Source organism: Spermophilus citellus (genome assembly GCF_964194105.1).
Source record: "Spermophilus citellus genome assembly, chromosome: 15".
NCBI classification, from domain to species: Eukaryota; Metazoa; Chordata; class Mammalia; order Rodentia; family Sciuridae; genus Spermophilus; species Spermophilus citellus.
The window spans coordinates 26,473,857-26,494,853 of NC_138195.1; the positions used below are offsets into that span (position 1 = coordinate 26,473,857).

Sequence of the window (20,997 nt, forward strand, 5' to 3'; positions counted from 1 at the left end):
AAAACCTGAAGTAGAAGCTGACTCCCCCCAACCCCCATCAACTCAAAGAATGAGTGGCATTCACTGAGGCTGTGTCCAAGGGTGGACCTGCCACCTGAAGGGGATAGCTAGATTTATGGGAAGAATTACAACTCAGATCGTTCCAGACATCCATGCCAAGACGAGGGCCTATGGGCAAGTAGGATTTCTTTTTTTTTTTTTTTTTTTCCTTCTTGGCTATTGAATCTGGGCCAAACCTGCACTTATGGTATTTATAAAATTTGTGAATCTGGAGGAAACCCATTATGGTCACCGTCGCTGCATTAAAATTCCAAAATTTTCTCAGCATATCCTACACAGCCTGAAAATAGCATAATGTATAGAATTCTGGCGGAAGGAGCCAGTGGGAACACACAAACCCAGCAACCGAAGAGTCTAGGTCCTGGGCTCAGCTCAGAACCTCACCCACAGGGTGGTCTGGGTCTGGTCCCTGGGAGTCTTAGCTCTTGGATTCCTCCTGTATAAATTAAGGGTTCGGGGTACATGGGTTGCTAAGTGCTGGGGCACCCTATTTCAGCTCAGGTGCCCATTAGATACAGCCCCTGGGTCTTCAGAACTGTTCACTGGTGTTGAATAATATATCATTCAAATCAATATCATTCAAAAATGTTTTGGAGTCCCTATTCTTGCTTATGATTGGTCTGCTCAGTACTCTGTCATTTTCTACCTAATCAGGCTGCCAAGAATAGGCTTACTTTCACCACTTAAAGATGCCCGGTTAATTTTATTTTGAGAACTTTAAAAAATATTTAAAGATTTTTACTTGATAGAACTGAAGGCATCCCAAAGTTTGGGAATCCTCACTTCAAATAATTCATTGAGTAAAACTCTTGTGCTCTAAGAGTTCTCTAGACTTGAAAACCACTCTCCATCCCCAGCCATTTGAGAATCCTGGTACTTATTCAGATTTTAATTGGGCCACTCTACTGGGTTTATTAATTTAAAAAAAACACAATTTGAGGCTGGGTGCAGTGACACACACCTGGGATTCCAGCAGTTCAGGACGCTGAGGCAAGAAGATTACAAGTTCAAAGCCAGCCTCAGCAATAGCAAAGTACTAAGAACTCAGTGAGACCCTGTTTCTAAATAAAACACAAAAATAGGGCTGGGGATGTGGCTCAGTGGTTGAGTGCCCCTGAGTTCAATCCTGGCATCAAAATAATAATAATACTAACAATAACAACAACAATAACAATTTTGGGAGTGAAGACAAAAAGACTTTCCTGCTATTTCCTCAAAATAATGCATTTTTTTAAAAAAAAATCTTGCCTATTAGGAAATTGAATGTAGGCTTTTCATATATATTTATTAACTTAGTATTTATTGAGCACATATTATCTACCTGTGCAGTAAAGAGAATAAAGTTACTAACACAAATTTAAATAGCTCTGGCAGGAAAAAATTCTTTTGAAGGTGAGGAGGGATAATTACCAACTAATTTCTTTAGGCTGATTCAATAAAATATAATTCCACTTGTTGTCACTTCTAATTTTTCTATTTCTGACAAACTTTTATACTTAAAATTTTAAAAAATTGAGCTATAATTCCCATAACACAAAATTCACCACTGTAAAAGTATGCACTTCAGAGTTTTTTTGCTTATTCATCGAGTTTAGAATATCGTCACTGCTGTCTAATTTCAAAACATTTCTACCACCCCAGAAAAAAACCTCATACCTGCTAGCAATAGTTTTGATCCTTGACAATATCAATCTACTTTCTGTCTCTATGAATTTTCGTATTCTGGATATTTCATATAACGAAGTCACATAATATATGATGTGAGCGCCTGGCTTCTGTCACTTATCCTAATGTTTTCAAGGTTCATCCACAGTAAAGCAGATAATACTACTCCATTCCTTTTCACTGCTGCAAACTATTCCATTGTACAGATATACCACGTTTTGTTTATCCATTTGGATTGCATCTACTTTTCATGAATTATAAATAATGCTTCCATGAGCATCTGTGTACAAGTTTTTGGGTGAACATCTGTTTTCATTTCTCTGGGAGTGTAACTGCTGAATTATTTGATCATTTTGTATTTACCTCTTTGAGGAACTGCCAAATCATTTTTTCCAAAGTGGCTGTACTGTTTTATATTCCCACCCGCAACAATATTTGTAACCTCAGATGTCTGTGATCTCTCTAATGTCACAAACAAGATCTGCCCGGGGAGCCCAAGCAGTCACAGGGATCTGTGACCACACCTTCTTGCAATTTTGCCTGAATTTCAAATGAGTAGCAGGTGGGAGTTTTTTTTTTTTTTTTTTTTTTTTTTAAGAAGAGAAAGGAAAATAGAAAAAGGGATACTTGCAAAGGAGAAAGGAAGAGTGGGTCCTCTCAGAAAGGAGGGGTGACTCACCCCCTTTATCCTTCAGTTTTATTGGGGGGTCAAAGGGATGTTTGCAGAGAGTCCTGTCCAGGTTCACCTCTTGACTTTTGACTGACAGCAGGATTGTATGTAGCTTCCAAGCCCCAGCTACACATGGTCTGACTTCATGGAGGGGACATTTTACTATTATAATGACATGCTAGAGAGCCAAAAGGAACTCTGGTCACTTGGCCCGCTCCCATGTTTGGGTTTTTTTGTTTTTTGTTTTTTGGTGGGGGGAACAAGGAACTGAACTCAGGGGCACTTGACCACTGAGCCACCTCCCCAGCCCTATTTTGTATTTTATTTAGAGACAGGGTCTCACTGAGTTGCTTAGAGCCTTGCTTTTGCTGAGGCTGATTTTGAACTCATTATCCTCCTGCCTCAGCTTCCTGAGCCATCCATGGGTTCTAATTGGAACTAGTTCTTACAGATTTTATGGTTGGGGGAGGGGGCTTTGTTTCTAATTATCCTGCCTCCCAGAATCTGATCTGTGCAAAGGTCACAAAAGTCTCCCTTCAGGGTATTTTGTGTTCTTTTGGGGCTGGAGGAGTTTTGGGGCCCCACAGTCTATTTCTCCTGCAGTAACAGGAACACGGCATCTCCTATTGACTTAAGCCAAGAGAGGGCCAGAGTGGCCTCAGGCAAATTGATCTTTTAAAAGAAAGTTTGTGGGTGTCAGCACAGCAGGCCCAGTCCAGAGAATTATCCCCTTAGCCCTCTTGTGTCCACCGCTCACGTCTGCCTGCTACCTGTCAGCTAGTACCTGGTCTTAGCCTTCCCTGTTTGTTGATGAAGATACTAAACTGGAAACTACTTCCCAGAGCCGGGTCCTCTGTGTACTCATTATCCAGCATTCTCAGAGATCCCCGCTCTTCTCTCAGCATTGTTCTCAATTCTGTGGATACAGAGAAGAATGAAACATGTGGTCTGTGAATCTTGAGACTGGGCAACTTTTGGAATCTTTAACAATGGTAGGGATTCCCACCTGTGTGACTTGGTTGAGGTGGGACCAAACCACCTAAGAATGGACGGAATCGCGGATCCCTGAGTACTGGATGAGTTTCGGATGCTGATCCCTTACTGTAGATCCAACTTTCTGTTCTTCATGATAAATGATCAATTCATGTTCTATTTTCTTAATGGGAAAAATGTGTGAGAATCTGGCAATTCCTGTTTCTCTGAAATGAAAATTTTTATAGTGAAAATCCAGGAGTTTGGGAATAAGTGTATAATTTGAGAAAGAATCACAATCCTAAACATTTGTATACTTTGTCACCTGTTCCAGAGACATTATGTGTTGGTGATCATGTCATGGATCACAGTCCTGAGATGGGACATCCAGGCACATCTTATTTCCATTTCATGGATGACAGCTGAGCCTCAGAGAAAAGGGTAATTAGCCTCAAGCTGGACTCTTTGCTAAAGTAGTCATTCCCAAATACTAACCCTTGGACTACCACCATATGAGACAGAATCTTCATGAATGCATGAGGGAGAAAGAAAAGAAAGGGTAAGATAATGAAATTTTTCACATTGTTAAATTTATTCAGTTTTAAAAACTGTTTTTATGCCAGGCATGGTGGTGCATGCCTTTAATCCCAGCAGCTCGGGAGGCTGAGGTAGAGGAAGATGAGTTCAAAGCAGCCTCAGCAAAAACGAGGCACTAAGCAACTCAGTGAGAACTTGTCTCTAAATAAAAAATAAAAAGAGCTAGCCAGGCACGGTGAGTGGAGCATTCCTATAATTCCAGCAACTCTGGAGGCCGAGGCAGGAGAACTGGAAGTTCAAAACTAGACTCACGGCGAGGTGCTAAGCAACTCAGTGAGACCCTGTCTCTAAATGAAATATGAAATAGGACTGGGGATGTGGTGCAGTGGTTGAGTGCCTCAAAAAATAAACAAAAAAAAGTCTTTTGTTCTGAAATTAAGTCCTTCTTAATTTTATGCTGGAAAACATCACTTTTCTTTAACAAAAAGCAATGATAGTGGCTAATGATTTTTTTAAAAAAATTATTTGGCAAAGCAGGATGTTGGCAACCTCAGTTTAAAAAGGTCTTTTTTTTTTTTTTTTTTTTTTAAATAGTTTCATGAATTCTGTCTCAGAAGTCTTGGGCCTGGTCTGACCTTTCCTGATAAATCACTTTGCTGCTTTCTCCTGAAGACCCTATACTTGTGTTTTTTCTAGACACAACTGTCTTTCATTTGTGCCTTGGTTGTGTTTCCTATGCCACGTGCAACCTAGTATCCAGTCTCCTGGTTTTTAGCCAACCCCTCCTGGGCTGCCATATCTCACAGACTCATTAACTGGTGGAAAAGTATATAACCGTTATTTCAGTCAACTTTTTTGGCTGCTGTGACCAAAAAGATCCTACAAGAACAATTGGAGGAGGAAAAGTTTATTTGGGGGGCTCACAGTTTCATAGATAGCTGGCTGCATTCCTCGGGGCTTGAGGTGAGGCAGAGCATCATGGCAAAGAAGCGTGGTGGACACAAGCAGGTCAGGCATGGTTGCCAAGAATGAGAGTGACCCACCTCCTCCAGCCACAGCCTGCCTGCCTACAGTGACCACCCAGTTAACGCCCATCAGGGGATTCATGAGCTGATTAGGTCAAGGCTCTCATAACTCAATCATCTCACCTCTAAACATCTTGCATTGTCTCACAAGTGAGCTTTGGGGGGAACACCTTGAACCATAACAACCCTGCAGGCTTTTATAAGACTAATTCAGTCTTTCAGTTTCTAATTGTGAGTAAATATGTCTTAGTGTTCATTATTATGTCTTGTTAATTATTCTCGTGTTTTGCTTTTGGTTCTAGGGGGTCATGTATGACATTTTTAGCAAAGTGCAGTTAACTTGTGTTTGAAAGGATGTTGCAGTTATATTCATTGCATGCCTGATTCTCTCTCTGGTAGAAAGCAAGACTCGACCCAAGCAGGTTAATTAACTGGCCCACATCACATATCCATGAGAGGAACTAGGAAGTGGCGGGACTTCTAAATATTACTCATCAGCTTCAAATGTAACCCTGGGGCCAACATACATATGACCAATGGAAAAACCCACCAGGCTCTTGAGTAACATGGTACAAAAAAACTACAGTGGGACCAGAAGATTCTCAAGTGCCACCCGAGTGGCTCCCCAGGCTCAGGTGAGGGAGAGGTTGCTGGCAGATGCCCCATCCCAGGGGACATTCATAAGTGTTCAGAGAGGAAGGGCGTAGTACATAAATTTAGAGAAAGCCTAAATTAAACAAAGTGATCCCATTCTGTAAAGCAGGACTTGGGATTTAATTTATTACAGGACATGGTAAGTGTCCCAGAGTGGCAAAGTTGCAACATGCCTCAACCATCTGGACTGCAGAATCCACCTCATTCCCCCTCGTTGCTCCTTCTTCCCTCCTCAGTCCTCTCTCAAAACTAGTCTTTGGCAGAAGGTTCTGCTTTAAGTGCATTCTACCTTTTCATTCAATCCTCAAAGCAACCAGGCGGGTGACAATCATTGCCACGTGCAGATAGATGAAGAACTCAAGGCACAGAGAGGCTGAGAAACTGGTCCAGGTTCACACAGGAGCAGGACCAGACAGCCAGGCATCAGAGGTGGTCTGTGAACTCCTGTGTTGTGCTGGTTTGGATAGCTAAATGGATTTCTTCCCTGTTATCATCCCCCAAGCACAGTGTGTTTCTGCATATAAATAAAGTTAAGAACCTAAACTAGGAAGTATACTAAAAGTTTTCCATGTGCTTGGCAGGCCATTGAACCCAGAAAAGACTGTGGGCTTTGGGGGTGAAACAGATCTGAGCTCACAGCCACTTCTTGCAGTGTGGCCTTGACTAGTTAGGAAACTCCAGGAGCCTCCACTCATTGCATCGACCCTTGGAGACGATAATGCCACAATGAGTCTCGCCAAGGGGTTGACCTGGGAATGCCAGCAACTGCCCAGGAAGACAAGGGTGATGGCCACACCATGTGCCCTCCACACTGTGTTCCCCTCTGGCCCACACCTCCTTTCTTCTCACAGGCTCAGGCCTGATGACTCAGCAAATGAAGTGGACTTGGCCCTGAGTGGCACCCACCTGCCGCTTGCCACAGAACACACACAGCTCAGCTCAGGGGAAATCCCACGAGAGGCCGTGCGGCCCACAAGAACGAATTCAGAAGGGAAGCAAGAGCGCAGTGTAACGCTGTCTTCAGAAATCAGAGATACCACTGGACCAGGAGAGGGTGGTCTCGAGAGCCCTGAATTGTCCCCAGTGGGCTGTTACCCTAAAAGTAAGTGGAAATTGGGACTAAGGGACCAATATTGAGACTGAGTCCCACTTCCTGTGTGTTCTTGATAGGAGAAGCAGGAGGTCTGTGGGCTGGGGAGGCCCCTTCTCTGGTGTGATCTGGCCACGAGGGCTGTGCAGGCCTAAAGAACCCCTCCTTACCCCAGTCCCTCTTCAGATGACCCTAGGAATCCCTGGAGTTCAAGGAGGGGCCTTTTCTTCCCCAGTTTTGTTTAAGACAGTGAATATAAATTATGATTCCTTCTGTTACTCATATACTAATCATTATCAGGAGAGATGGCCTCACACACTCAACAGCTTTATATTTCATGTTTCCTCAGCAAATTGAAGATCTTTAATAGCAACTAAACTGGAGAACCTGGCATCTAAAAAGTTTTATAATTTAAAAAAAAATTTTTTTAACTTATTTTTTTATATTTTGTTAGCAAGGATTGAACTCAGGGGCACATCCCCAGACTTGTTAATATTTTATTTAGAGTCAGGGTCTCTTTGAGTTGCTGAGTGCCCTGCTTTTGCTGAGGCTGGCATTGAACTCTTGATCCTCCTGCCTCAGTCTCTTGAGCAGTAGGGATTATAGGTGTGCACCACTGTGCCTGGCTATGCCTGGCAGTTTTTTTTTGATTCTTTGATTCAAAGGATAAGGCAAAAATATTAAAGCCAACTTTGAAAATATATTTTAAAGAATGAATCATGATTCTGCCAATTTAAATTTGTTTCATTTTGTATATTACATTTTAGTGCTTTCCTTCAGATACAGATATTTTTGATTGGTTTTAATCATAGCATTTGTGTTATTAGGTATCCTGAAGACCTAGAAATGTGTATTTATGTACTTTATCATTTTTATTTTAATAGCTTAGGTGGGAGAGAATAGTTTAAGTCCCTCTTTAAAAAGAGGGGAGTGGATCCCAGGTACACTTAGCAGGATATGATATCACTTGGTAAAACATGTCCCTGTTGGTGACTGTTAACAGTTTTATATAGCTAGATGAATTGCTTATAGTTATTAGGAACAGAAGCTCCACTACAGTATCTTGAACATAGTTTTTTAAAAAGCCAAAGACAGGGCAATCCGGTCTGGTCGGGAGTGGCAAGACAATAGTGGTGTAGGCTTCTTTGGATTTTCTGCTTTGCCATCTCTTTTGCATTGCTTCCAGATTCAAAGTCACGATACAGCTACTTGCACACTAAGTGTAATGTCTGCATTCCAGGCAAACAGCAGAAGGAAGAGGGACAGGCAGAAGGTGTCCCTTCTCCAGCTCCACCCACACTTTTTATTCCTTTGGAAAACCCTCCCAGATATTCTGGTCAAAGGTGCTCTTTGGCTAAGAAGCCCTAGGAAAATTACAAACACTCTCAGATGCTCAGTTTATTAACCACTGAGTTACATCCCCAGCCCTTTATATATATTTTTTTTTAAAATTTTGAGACAGGGTCTCACCTAAGTTGCTTAGGGCCTGGCTAAATTGCCGTGACTGATTTTGAATTTGTAATCTTCCTGCCTCAGCTCCAGAGTTGCTAGGGATCACAGGCATGGGCCACCATACTGGGTTTCAGTTTCTTTATCTATAAAGTGAACACAATAATTCCTACCTGAAAGGGTGTATGTGAAAAACAACTACAAATTTTAAAAATGCTATGCAAATTCCAGAGTTAAATTAAAATAGCCTTGCAATCTAATGCAGGTTGCAATAGCTGAAATATTGTGTATCTTTTTGCAAAAGAACATACATTATAATCATGTACAATCATCTCTTTTCTTCACCCCAAAGTACATTTGGGAAGGAGAGAAAGCAGAACTAGACCATGTTTGGTTAGTGTTAAAGGGAAGTTAGAGAACTATGAGATTCCAGGCAGTGGTAGAAGTGGTCGAACCCCTGGTGGCTCCATATTTCTGTCTTCATTGTCTGGAAGAGGAATATTTTGTTGTAGAAACTGGTCACTCCTAAGTTCAGAAGTAGGAAATTCCTGACATGACTAGTTCACAAGATCCCAAGGTCTCCAGGCCAATGGGAAAATACCCCTGGGTGGAGTGGCTCTGGTCTCAGTAACAAAAATTATAAACCACTTGAAGGTAGAAACTGTATCTCTATTACCTCTCTATTCCAACCCCTGACATCTAGGAGTCCCTCAGTAAAACTCTGTTTATTATTTCTGGCCCTACCTGGGAGACTGAGAGTCAGTCTTACCTGTGACTTATTTAAACTATTGTGACACTCAGCTCAACACTTTTGACTCGGGCTAAGAATGAACACCTTGGGTTGATGCATATTTTTTAAATAAAATAATTATTATAATACTTAGAGCAAACCTATTACGCATTTGCTATGTACACGTCATTCATATTTCCCATGTTAAACTCATTAAATCCTCCCTATTACTTTACAATAGGAATTATTTTATGCTCATTCCACAGAAGAGGAAACAGAAGCTCAGAGAGGACAAATAATTTGTCCTAGTTCACATAGTTAAGAAAAAAGAGAAACCAGCTCAAAACGCCTAAATCTGCACCTAGATTTTCCTGGAAAATCACTGTTGAATTCCTGAAATAGTTTATAAATGATCTTCAGGAGCTTTATCCCATGTAATTCTCTTTTCTTTTTTTTAAATAATGGTCCACCTTAGGTAAATAACTTAGCCTCTTTAAGTTTTAGTTTTCTCATCCAAAAAAAGGAAAAATAAAATTACTTATACCTCACAGGGTTTCCGTGAGGATTAAATGAGATCATGTATTCACAGTGCCTGGCACATAGTAACTGTTGAGTATATATATATATATATATATATATATATATATATATATATATATGTTTTCAAATTTTTTTTTAGTTGTTGGTGGATCTTTATTTTATTTATTTGTATATGGTGCTGAGAATCGAACCCAGTGCCTCATGCATACTAGGCAAGCATGCTACCACTGAGCCACAACCCCAGCCCCCTGTTGAGTATATTTTAACAATCATTTTAAAATTTGATAAATAGTTCTTACTGAGCGATGTCCATCAGAATTGTCAGTGGAAACTCTTCATGATCTTGGGTTCTGGGTCCCAACCAGGGAATTTTGACAAAGTTCCCTAAGTGATTCTGATTCACATTCCCTCCTGAGCACTACTGCTGGATTTTGTTCAGACATCGTGTTGTGTGCTCAGAAGAATGAAAGAGGCACAATAATGGTAAATGTCACATAGAAATAAGTAAATTGCTACAGGGAGGAGAGATGGGGTGATGCTCCTCCAGCTGGCAATGAAGGTTGGCTTCAGGGAGGTAGTAGCAACCCAGCACAGGGCTTGACTGAGCCAGCAGGATTAGCTTGCTGGTTACATGTGGAGGTTAGAGGCACAGAAGTGCAGAGAATGTCAGTGGGGACACTTAATTAGAGTAGAGAGTCTCTGGGATGAGTTGGGAGAGGAGGCCAGATGGTTGGTTGAAGTCAAAGAAGGGAAAGTCTAGAATTCTGGACAATTGATTTGTACTAAATTTGGAAGATCATGACAAGCCACAAAGATTCCTTGAGCCACAGAGTGAAATGCTCTGAATCTCTCTCTCAGCTAGTAAATCTGGTTCTCCAATAAATTAGAAAGTGAAGAACCCAAAGGAAAGACCTGAGCAAGGATCCACAGACGTCTAATGCATCGGCCCCAGTCTCAGAATGAGAGCACTTGTACCAGGCAAGCTACTGACAGGTGGTCAGAATAAAGGGAACAATTATGTAAACCTGATTAGATGTTGGGGGAGGGGTGGTGAGAGGAAGAAGAAGTGAAGATGACTTTGAGATTTGAGCCTGGTGATGGGAAGAGCAGCACTGTGACCAGAAAAAGGGAAGTTGGGGTTATGAGCTGGGGTGGGGGGAGGGAGGAGGAGAAGTTGAATGTGTTGAGCTTGAGATGCCCGGGGAGGTAAGTGGAAATGTAAAGCTCAATGGAGAGGATTGGGCTACAAACAAACAAGCAAATAAAACAGAGTAAGTTAACTGCATTGAGAGGTGTTCCTTGGAACCCTGGTGGTGGATGAGCTCTGTGGAAAGGAAAGAAGAGCACAGAATTTTAACCCAGGGTCCATGGGTAGACTTCTTGGTTGGGACTATCTGTGAAATTTTTAATATTTTAAGCAGAATAGTGTGTATATTAAGAACTCCATAATCTCACTGGATTATTTACCCTAAATGAGGTTAAAAAATCACTAGTATATATATATAGGGAAGAGGTGGGCTGAGATTATGCCCTTGGAATTTTTACGCAGTAGGTACTCAATACAAATACTCCAGCCAATTTCTGCATTCCTGGCTGTCATATTCCAGACTGTGGGGGTGATTGTCTTTGCCATGGCTAGACTGTCAAATGGATGTATGTTGTCTTAAAAATGTGCCTTCTTGGGCTGGGGTTGTGGCTCAGTGGTAGAATGCTTGCCTAGCATGTTTGAGGCCCTGGGTTTGATCCTCAGCACCACATAAAAATAAACAAAATAAAACTATTGTGTCCAACTAAAAAATACATTTTTTCAACAATGTGTCTTCTTGTTAAGACAATGGGGAAAGAATTCTTTTCAACAGTGGTGCTGAGATAATTGCATATCTCTGTGCAAAAGAATACATCTGGACCCCTACCTCATACCATATATAAAAATTAACTCAATATTGGTCAAAGGCTTAAATGTAAGAGCTAAAACTATAACATTCTTAAAATAAAACATCAGACCATCCATTTCTCCATCAACTGAGAAGGACATTGGTGTGGAGGATAGTAACTGCTATGGCTTCCGGGGCTTTGATGAAACCTCAGATGTGGGGTCTTCTGGCCAAGCATCTGCAGTTGCATATTATTGGAGCATTCATGGTTGCTCTGAGGTTTGCAGCTCTCTATAGGTTTGGTGTGGCTGAGCCAGGAAAGAAGGCATTACGCAGATTTCTACAGAAATTATGATTCCATGAAAGATTTTGAGAAGATTAGGAGGGCTGGTATCTTTCAGAGTGCAAAGTGATTTTGGAATATGAAGAATTTCTTTGTATTGCGCTCCTTAGAAGTTTGTATTAACTTGTGCTCCTGAACTATAAACCATGAGTACGTGGGCTAGGGAACAGTTTTTCTTGGTAAATAAACATTAACGAATACAAAAGAAAGAAAGAAAAAAACATCAAAAATGTTCATCTTTTTGCTCTTGGATTGGGCAGTGATTTCTTAGATAAAATACATGCAGCAAAACAATAAAAAATAAGTTTGGATTTCATCAAAATTCAATTTTTGATTTTCATGGTTGCTATCAAGAAAGTAAAAAGACAACCCAGATAATGGTAGAAAATATTTGCCAATCATATAGCTGATAAGGGTCTAAAACTCAGAAAAGAACTCTTACAACTAAAAAAAAAAAAAAAAAAACCCAGTTAAAATAGGCAAGAGATTTGAATAAATGTTTCTCCAAATAAAACACTCAAATGGTCAATAAGCGTATGAAAAGATGCTCAACATCATTAGCCATCAGGGAAATATGAATCAAAACCATAAAGACATACCACTTCATACCCACTAAAGTGACAATCATTATTATCATCTTCATCTTCATCTTCTCCTTCAGATAAAAATGTGTTGGTAAGAACGAACAGAAAATGGAATCCTTATGTATTGCAGGTGGGGAATGTACAATGGTACAGCCACTTTGTATAATCATAATATAATCAATCTCGCCATTCTTCCAGATGAGTGTCTTTGGAGAAATGACACTCATAACTTTCATGAAAAGATAATGGACCAGCAGAGCAGGCCTCTCTTCCTCCTTGTTACAAAAACATTAACCCAGGGGCCCTTCCTGGCTGTTTCCTCCTCCTTTTTCTTTTCTTCTTTCTTTTTGGTCAAATAGAAAAGTCATCACATAACTTCGTGTTCCAAGGTTATTTCTTCACCTTTAGACTGCCCCAAAGTTGTCAAAACGAACTAAATCATGACATATAGATCCTTATGTGTGTGTGTGTGTGTGTGTGTGTGTGTGTGTGTGTGTGTTTACCTGTGTCAGGGAATGGAAGAGAACAGAGCATTAAGAACAACCTTAACAGTACTGCTAAATATGTATTTTATATATTATATATAAATATATAAATTTAAGAACAATATTGTTCTCTCCTGCCCTCTCAGTCCTCCCCACCCCCATTGCCCATTCACTTATTCACCCTTGCCAGTTACCGCAGGAAGGTCCCTAAGTTCTGGTTACAACAGCGGTAGTATGGATACTGATAAAAAGCAGAACAGCAGCCTTGAATCATGTGTTTGATGTCAGTTATGGCTTAGATATGAGGTGTACCCTAAAAGCTCATGAGTGAGACAATGCTGGAGAGCTTGGATGTAAAATAATTGGGTTAAGAGAGCCTAACCCTAATTAATGTGTTAATCCCTTGATAGGGATTAACTGAATGGCAATTGTAGGCAGGCAGGGTGTGGCTGGAGGAGGTGGGTCATTGGTGGGGCATGCCTTTGGGGTGTCTCGGCTTCCTGGTGCAATGTTCTGAGCCACTTTTCTCCACCACACTCTTCTGCCATGATGTCTTGCCTTAACTCAGGACCTGAGGAATGAAGTCCGCCATCTTTGAATTGAGACCTCTGAAATTTCCAGCCCCAAAGTAAACTTTTCCTTTTCTAATTGTTCTTATCAAGTCTTTTGGTCACAGCAACAAAAAAGCTGACTAAAACAATAAGATGAGGGGTTTGTTCCCTATCTTGTCCCAGAGCATAGCTTCCTGAAATGATCCTTTCCACTCTAGGGAGAGGGTCCACTTCAGTTCCCCACCATCCATTTCTAGAGCCAGAGACTTTTTAATCTTTTCCTAGAGATCAGAGATTCTAAAGCATGGGTGTAAGAATCCACCTGGGGAACTTCTTGGAATCCACCCCCAGTCCCCAAGATTCTGATCAAAGTAGGTGTGGGTGGAACCCTGGGATCTGCATTTTGAAGAGAACTGATGATTCTGCTATAAGGTGTCCCCTAGTTCCATGCCACCAGACAAGGTTTGCCTAACGTAAACCCTTTGGAGTCAGGTTGAAACTCACTGGGTTTGTTTTCCTTGTTTTTTTTTTTTTTTTTGTTTTTTGTTTTTTTGTTTTTTTTTTTTTTAAAAAAAGGAGATACCTAAACAAGTTGCTCTCCCAGCTTTACACTTAAAATAGGTCCCTTCACTGCCCTTTCTCATGAGTTTGAATCATTTAAAGATTATAGGCACAATGGCAGGACATGGGGAAGAAACGGAGGGCAAGGGGGACCTAATAATTTTTTCTTTTTTAAATTTTCCACTTCTGAAATTCTGTCCCATAGGAGCACCACACAAACCCAGTACCATTCCTCAAGGCTACCCATGTGCTGGCCTTTCCATGCAGAGGAGATGCTTTCCAGATTCAACGTCACTTGATGCTTTCCTCACGGCACAGACTGTCCCCTGGGTTCTGAACCTGTGCTTCCAGTTTCCTCATCAAATTGTGTTCAGTGACATTGTGGCCAGGTGCCCTGCTCTTTGGGAGGTGCTGTGTGTGGGGTTGGGTTGGGGCAGAGCACACAGACAAGGATGACGATGGGGGCCTGGACTCTGGGAGGTCCTCATCTATTGGGGCCAGATCTGCTCTAACATGTACCAAGGACTGTGGGAGCTCAGGGGAGGGATGGGGCCAATCCAAACCAGTGGAAAACAAGGGAAAGAATTCCAGTAAGTGAGAATTCCCATGGGAGAGAATGCCCTTGACTGACATGAAATTGCAAGTGCCTGAAAGATGGTTATTTTCTCCCATTGGACTCTTCAGAGTGTCCCCCAAGGCTCCTCGGGCCCAGCAGCTCCTTGATAAATTCTGCTGGCCCACTAACCAGACCTACAGCCCTCTGCTTCCGGGTGCTGGCTGATGCTGGCCTCTGAAACTCCTTCTTTCACACCAAACAACATTTCTAGGATATGTTCATCTGGAGCGATTCTTGTCTTGATTTAATAATACATACCATTGCAAGGAAATCTTGGTGAAAATAGCAAGTCCTCCGTCTGCCTTTTTCATCCTGCCCCTCTGGCTCTCTCAGCCCCACATTCTCACGCCCACTAGCACTCCAAATTTTGCTCAGTGCTTAGAAGTCATTACTTCCTGGGCAAGTCTCCTCCTTGGAGAGTTGGCGTTTGGCCTGTGGCCTGGGCTGCTGGTTTTCATTTTTCCTCCTAGGATTATCTACATGGAAAGGAGAGTGACCAAACCAGTGGGTTCAACAAAGGGTTTTGAAAACCTGGGGGCTTGAGAATGAGGCAGGGAGGAGCTCCCTGGCTAACAGGAGTTGTTCTTTCAGCCATTAGGATGGCCGTGGCAACTTGTGCCAGGGCTGCCCTATTATGCTGGTTGCTCTTGGTTCCTTTTGTTTAAAAAAAAAAAAAAAAGTGAAGTGGCTGTTCCCTAAAGAAGCTTTTGTTCAGTGAGGGAAGAAAAAAAAATTGCTGCTACCTTGGAACAGGAAAAACGTCAGCTATGGGAGGAGAAAGCTGAGGGCCAGTCTTCACACGGAGCCATCTGGTGGACCTGCTCAGTGAGCACCCCTCCTGGAGCTTCCTCCATGGGTGGAGAGCTCACTCCATGATTCCGTTCTTGGAAAAATGGCCTTCCCAGCCCAGTAAAGAGTTCCCTTTCCATGGCAGTGTGCTAGAGATGGCTGCCTTATGGTGGCTTTCACGGGCCCCCTCATCTCCAGCTCCATCCCATGGCTCTGTTTGTCCTTATCAGGTCTTTGCATTTCCTTCCTTCTGTCAGGATGCCTTCCTCAGTATCTTCTTAAGGGTGGCTCTTTTTTGGTTACTTTCAGCTCAAATGAGCCTTCTGCAGAGAGGCCTTCCCTGACCACTTCTCTAAGGCAGTTCCACCCCACGTTGTTCTCCATTGTGGTTCTTTGCTTCATTTTGATCATAGGACACTTAGTTAGCCTAAACCCATCTCACTCACTCATGCACTTTCCCCCTTGTTTACTCCTGTGGTAAGTCCAGGAGGACCGGGTCTTGCCTGCTCGTCTCATTTCCAAAAATCCAGTATCTATCTGGCTTTTACTGGGTATTCCGTAAGTGCATGTGAGAAAATGAATAAAAAAGAAGATATAAAACGTGGGAAGGTAGAAGCTTTAGGACCTGAATGTTCTGTCTGAGGTTTTGCTGACCTTTTCCTCATTCCCTCAGTTTCTTTCTCAAAAACAATTGATAGAAGGGTCAGTTTGCATGGCTAGTCTCCATTTTTTCTCTGGGATTATAGTCTGGTTGTCAGGAATTTGGTTCTTTCCCGTCATCTAACCCTTCTCACTCCTTTCTTGGTTCAGTTTTTCTAGGAGTATATTCACACACTCTCTAATGCCTTCAACAGGGGCTGTATTTAGAGGCCAAGTCAACTTCCATCTTTGAGGTCCATGATTTTTAGACATTTTCAAATTTTCTATGTAAAAGCACTAGACCATCAAGAAAAAAAAAATCCAGACCTCATCCAGCCAAACTTTCCTGCTGTGTTTCCCTTACCATGAGGGGCAACTGGAGTGCATGTCCACATTCCTGCACAGCTAGCAGGTACCTCCTCTCCCGAGGATGATGTTGAATTCTGGCCAATGGCCAGGACTCTCTCACCTTCCTCAGAGGGGAGCCAGCCAGCCTAACCATGCATCTGGGCCCAGACCTGGACAAATGTTCCCTCAGTGTGTGTGTGTGTGTGTGTTGTGTGTGTGTTGTGTGTGTGTGTGTGTGTGGTCTTATTTCCAATTCAGTACACAGTGAATATTCAACAGTTTCTCCAAATTCTTTGGGGGTTATTTTCTTCTAAATACCCTGGCTGCCAACTTCTCCTTTTTTTCTTTGTGGTTTTTACTCTTTCTGTTGTTCTAGTCTACATTGACTCATACCTGAAATGGAACCTTTCCCTGAGTTCCAGCAACACAAATAAACAAAAAAATCCATTCAAATATGGGGGAGTTTTTAGGGAAGATTTTATAGTGACTTTGGGAGGAAGATGGAGGGGGGGGGTGTTATTTTAATGGTATACAACTCTGCATTGAAGATAGACATCTGGGTTCTGGCCTCCAGTCCCTGGGATTTTTCAGTAGGCAGTGAACTTCACATAGAATAGCCTCACCTGCTTCTTCTCTTCATCTTCCCATCTTTTTCTCACTCCCCCCCTTCCTGGGTTCCTCCCATGAATTCTAATTTTTCTCATTAGTTATGCAGAACAATTCAACTCTTCCCCCCCACGCCTAGCTATGGACCCATTTTGCATATTCAGACTCATTAAGAATCTCAGCAGATCCAAAGGATTTCCTATTTATTTATTTATTTATTTATTCTGTGGGGCTGGGGACTGGACCCAGGGCTCTGTGCATAGCAGACAAGGGCTCTACCACAGAGCTGCACACCCAGCTGGTTTCTTCTTTATCAAGAACTACTCTCCTTAGAAGGCGAATTGTGGCTTAAACAGAATTCCCTTCTTTGCAAGGAAAGGCCAGTGGGATCCCGAGGCGCCCTGTGTGTCATTCAAAGGAGGAATCCACAAATTGCCAAAGCTGGGTTTGACTTTTCAGAGGGCGGCTCCTGGTGTCCTGACTGTTCTCTTCTGACATGGGAAGCAGCTTGGGGATGATGAACAGTTGCTGAAATCGAGCTGCCAATGTTTTTAGAATAGCTTTGCCTCCAAAGGACAGTTGAGAGCCCCTGAGGCTTGTTTGCCCTTTTACAGGGGGTGCCTTTCCATCTAGGGTGAGCTAGCAATTTTCATGAGCTTTTCTCAGCCTCAAACTTAATTAAAAAAAATAAAAAAGAAATAATATTCCTATCTTTTATAGGGCAACAGAAGAACCATGTTTGGTGACGGAAGATTTATTGGCGCTGGAGTTGTTTTTGGAGCAGGTTATGCTGTGGAGAGAGAGGGCCCAGGAATGAGAGTCACAGGATGTGTGAGCTGGCGGGTCCTTAGGCTAGAGGGCTCTGTAGCTGAGGGATCTGAATCTCAGAGCCGTGGAGCAGTTTCCTTGCCCAAGGTCTCACATCCGGGCAGTAGAATTTATGACCTATTGTTCAACCTGGTGAGGGAAGTAGGAACCCGCTTGGTTTGCCCTGGCTTTAGTAATAGGACCTTGTAAGGGGCATTGGGGCTGCTCAGGAATATCCACAGTACTTTGCATCAAGGGAAAATGATTCAATTTCTCCTTCTTTTTAGTTCTTGAACTTTAAGATTTTGATTTGTGGTTCAGTGTTGAGGTGGTGTGTGCATTTGGCTGAGGGGGTGGAAGGTGACAAGGAGAACTCAGAAGGTGGTGATTAGGTTCTCCAAGATGTCTGGGGGTGGAGGAAGAGCATGGGAAGGAGGCAGGCTCCTTGGCAGAGATGGAATAAAGAAATGTAAATGGGTCAATTTGATCTCAACTTCTAGTCCTTCTAGACTGCAGTGAAAATAGTACCCAGTCAAGTTTTTCTTCGGCAAAATGACTGCTCTCTATGCTGAATCCAGAGGGGGGAAATTGTCACATAGAATTGTTTGTGACAGAGAAACTGTTGTGACGGATTTAATTCAGCTCGACGAGCAGTGATTATGTACAAGGTCAGACGTATTGTGGGGAGGAGAAGAAAGGTTTTCCAGCAATGCTGTCCCCAAGACCTGACAGTCTTTTTAGGAAATTGAGACCCACCTACATGGGCCAGATAGAAAATGAGATTGAATAGCTTTGATGCCCCAAGTCACAATACAGACATACCTGTTCTAGAAATCTGTGAAGAAAGGGGTCAGGGGAGAGTGTGAGGCAGGGGAAACTGAGCTGAAGAGTAAGGTGCTTGTTTGAGGATGTGTCTTCTTCCTCTGTGTCTTTTCAAGAGCAACCTTTGCTGATAGTAGGGGCTTGATAAAACCCTACTTAGTGATGGAGGGAAGATAGGGAGGGGGGCAAGAACAGCAGCCGATGAAGAGGTGATCCAGAGGTTGCAGCTGCAAGGACCAGACCAGTCTAGCAGAGCAGAGAGGGCACTTGGCAGTCTTGCTGGGAGGCCAGGAGGCTGGGAGGGGCTCTGGATATGGAGTTTGGATTTATTCTGTGGCCAAGGGGAACCACAGGAGAAGTGAGGGCAGGTCCTTTGGAGCATGCTGGCCTATAGGTTTGGAAGATGGAGGTATTCACTGGGTTCTTCCCTGGTGCAGTCATGGAGGAGCCACTTAAATATCTTTGCCTTCACTATTTAACATGTGAGATGAATGGTTGTACAGTGAGTTCTTCCAGTTTCTAGGCTTCTAGAGAATGAATCTGAGGATGATGTGCAGATGGACACTTGGAGACAGAGAAACCTTTTAGTCCTGGTAACCCAGGAGATGAAGACCTGGGCCAGGCTGGTGGTGAAGGAATTACAAGGAGGGGAGGACTTGAGAGATTTGGAAGTGGCTATTAGAATGCTCTTAGCTATTCCTTATCAGAGTTGGAGTTAGCAGAGTTGGTTTCAGGGAAAGAGATTTTTGGGGAGGGTGGTTATTATTATTTGGATGTTCAGTGTCTTCCCAAGGCCCATGTATTATCAGCTGGGTTCCCAGCTCGGCACTCGGCACTATTGGGAGTTAGTGGAAATGTTAAGAAATGGGGCCTAGGAGGGGCTTTAAGTCACTGGGGATGTGCATTTAAAGGGGATTGTGGGACCCTGGTCGCTCTCATTTGGGGGGGGCAGGGATCAAACTCAGGGACACTCAACCACTGAGCCATATCTCCAGCCCTATTTTGTATTTTATTTAGAGACAGGGTCTCATTGAGTTGCTTAGTGCCTCTCTTTTGCTGAGGCTGGCTTTGAACTCGTGATCCTTCTGCTTCAGCCTCCTGAGCCACTGGATTACAGGTGTGTGCCACCACGCCAGTTCATTTTCGCTCCTTTGTATCCTGGCCATGAGGTGAACAGTTTTACTATGCCCAGATGCACTGCCCCACCCCCACCAGAAGTCTAAAAGCAATGGATCTACCCAATCATGGACTGCAAAACTATAAGCCAAAATAAGCCTTTTTCTTTCTAAGTTGATCATCTTGGATATTGCAGTGATGAAGAGCTCACTAACATAGTGTTTATTTGGGCAACGACTATGCAATGTTTCAGAAGTAGCCAGAAAGGTAGGATTAGAGGTTGACTGGGCAAGTCAGGACTTTTAAATGAGCCCTGGAGATCAGATGGGTCTGTTTTGACTCCACTGTGAACCAGCTGTGTGGCTTCAAGCACATGACTGGAGTAGGGTGACCAACTCATCCAGCTTGCATGGGGATTTCCCAGTCTAGCACTGAAAGGCCCATCTCCTGGGAAATTCCCCAGTCTCTGGAAAACGGGGGCAGCTTGCCTGGGATGTCCTGGTTTCAAAATGGCACAGCTCATGTCTCGGGAACTACTTCAGTGGTGGGCAAACTGGGACAGTTGGAGAACCTACCTGATCAACTTTGACCTTGGTTTTTCTCACCTGAAAAGTAGAGATAATAACAGTACCTTCTTAGGTAATTTGTCAGAAGCCCTCAGCATACAGATTGGCATGGGAAAGGCATAAAATGCACATTTGTGGAAAAGAATAAGCTAAGTGAATCCAGCAGGGCAGAGGGATGGGTAAAGTAACCCAGCGATACCGTGGGACATGAGCTCCGTGAACAGAATTTACAGACTGCCTGTATTTACAAAAGAGGGTTTGCAAGAAAATTAGTAATGTCAACAAGGAAAACGTTAGCCCATGGAAGAGAACAAACCTTAGCAGCAGCATTTACATTTGAATAACACTTATGCTAACTGTTAAGTGAATATATGTCTTCACCAGATAATTTCCAAGATTCTCTAAAGATGTGTATCTCTGCTCTTTGGCTCAGTTGACACTGTGGTGGCTGCATGTGCTCCAGTGAAATAAAGTCACATTTTGTTTTCCATATTCATTTATTTATCGGCCGAGGCATTTAACAGATATTTGAGTAGGCACAATGCTGGACTCTATGGAGGCTGCAAAGAAATAGAAGTAGTCTGCATTCTTGGAAAATTCACAAGAAAATGACTTTATCATTATGCTGATTTCACTTATTAAAACACCAACCACTCATATTCTTTCCTGACCAATAGAAGAGCCTTTGGGCGGCTCCATATAAGATTTTAACCCAGCTTCTAAGTTCCTGAAACCAGAAGCAGAGAAATCAGAAAATATCTCTCAAGGCATCTGGAAAAGATGACTGGGAACGAGAAAGGTTGACCAGGAGAGCAGAAGGAGGGGCAGGAGGGGGATAGTGACAAAGAGGGGCAGCCAGGGTGGGGATGGGGTGCCTGGACGCGCAGAGGCTCAAGGC

General features: G+C 42.7%; 1 long non-coding RNA gene and 1 pseudogene across 2 annotated transcripts in view; both read left to right on the top strand.

Annotated features, from left to right (window-relative positions):
• Window positions 1–20,997, top strand: part of LOC308634721 — a 63,731-nt gene that overhangs the window by 11,988 nt on the left and 30,746 nt on the right. The window lies entirely within an intron of this gene.
• LOC308634656 (cytochrome c oxidase subunit 6C-like) lies at window positions 11,434–11,747 on the top strand (annotated as a pseudogene). Its single transcript has one exon. The product of its transcript is annotated as a cytochrome c oxidase subunit 6C-like (transcript).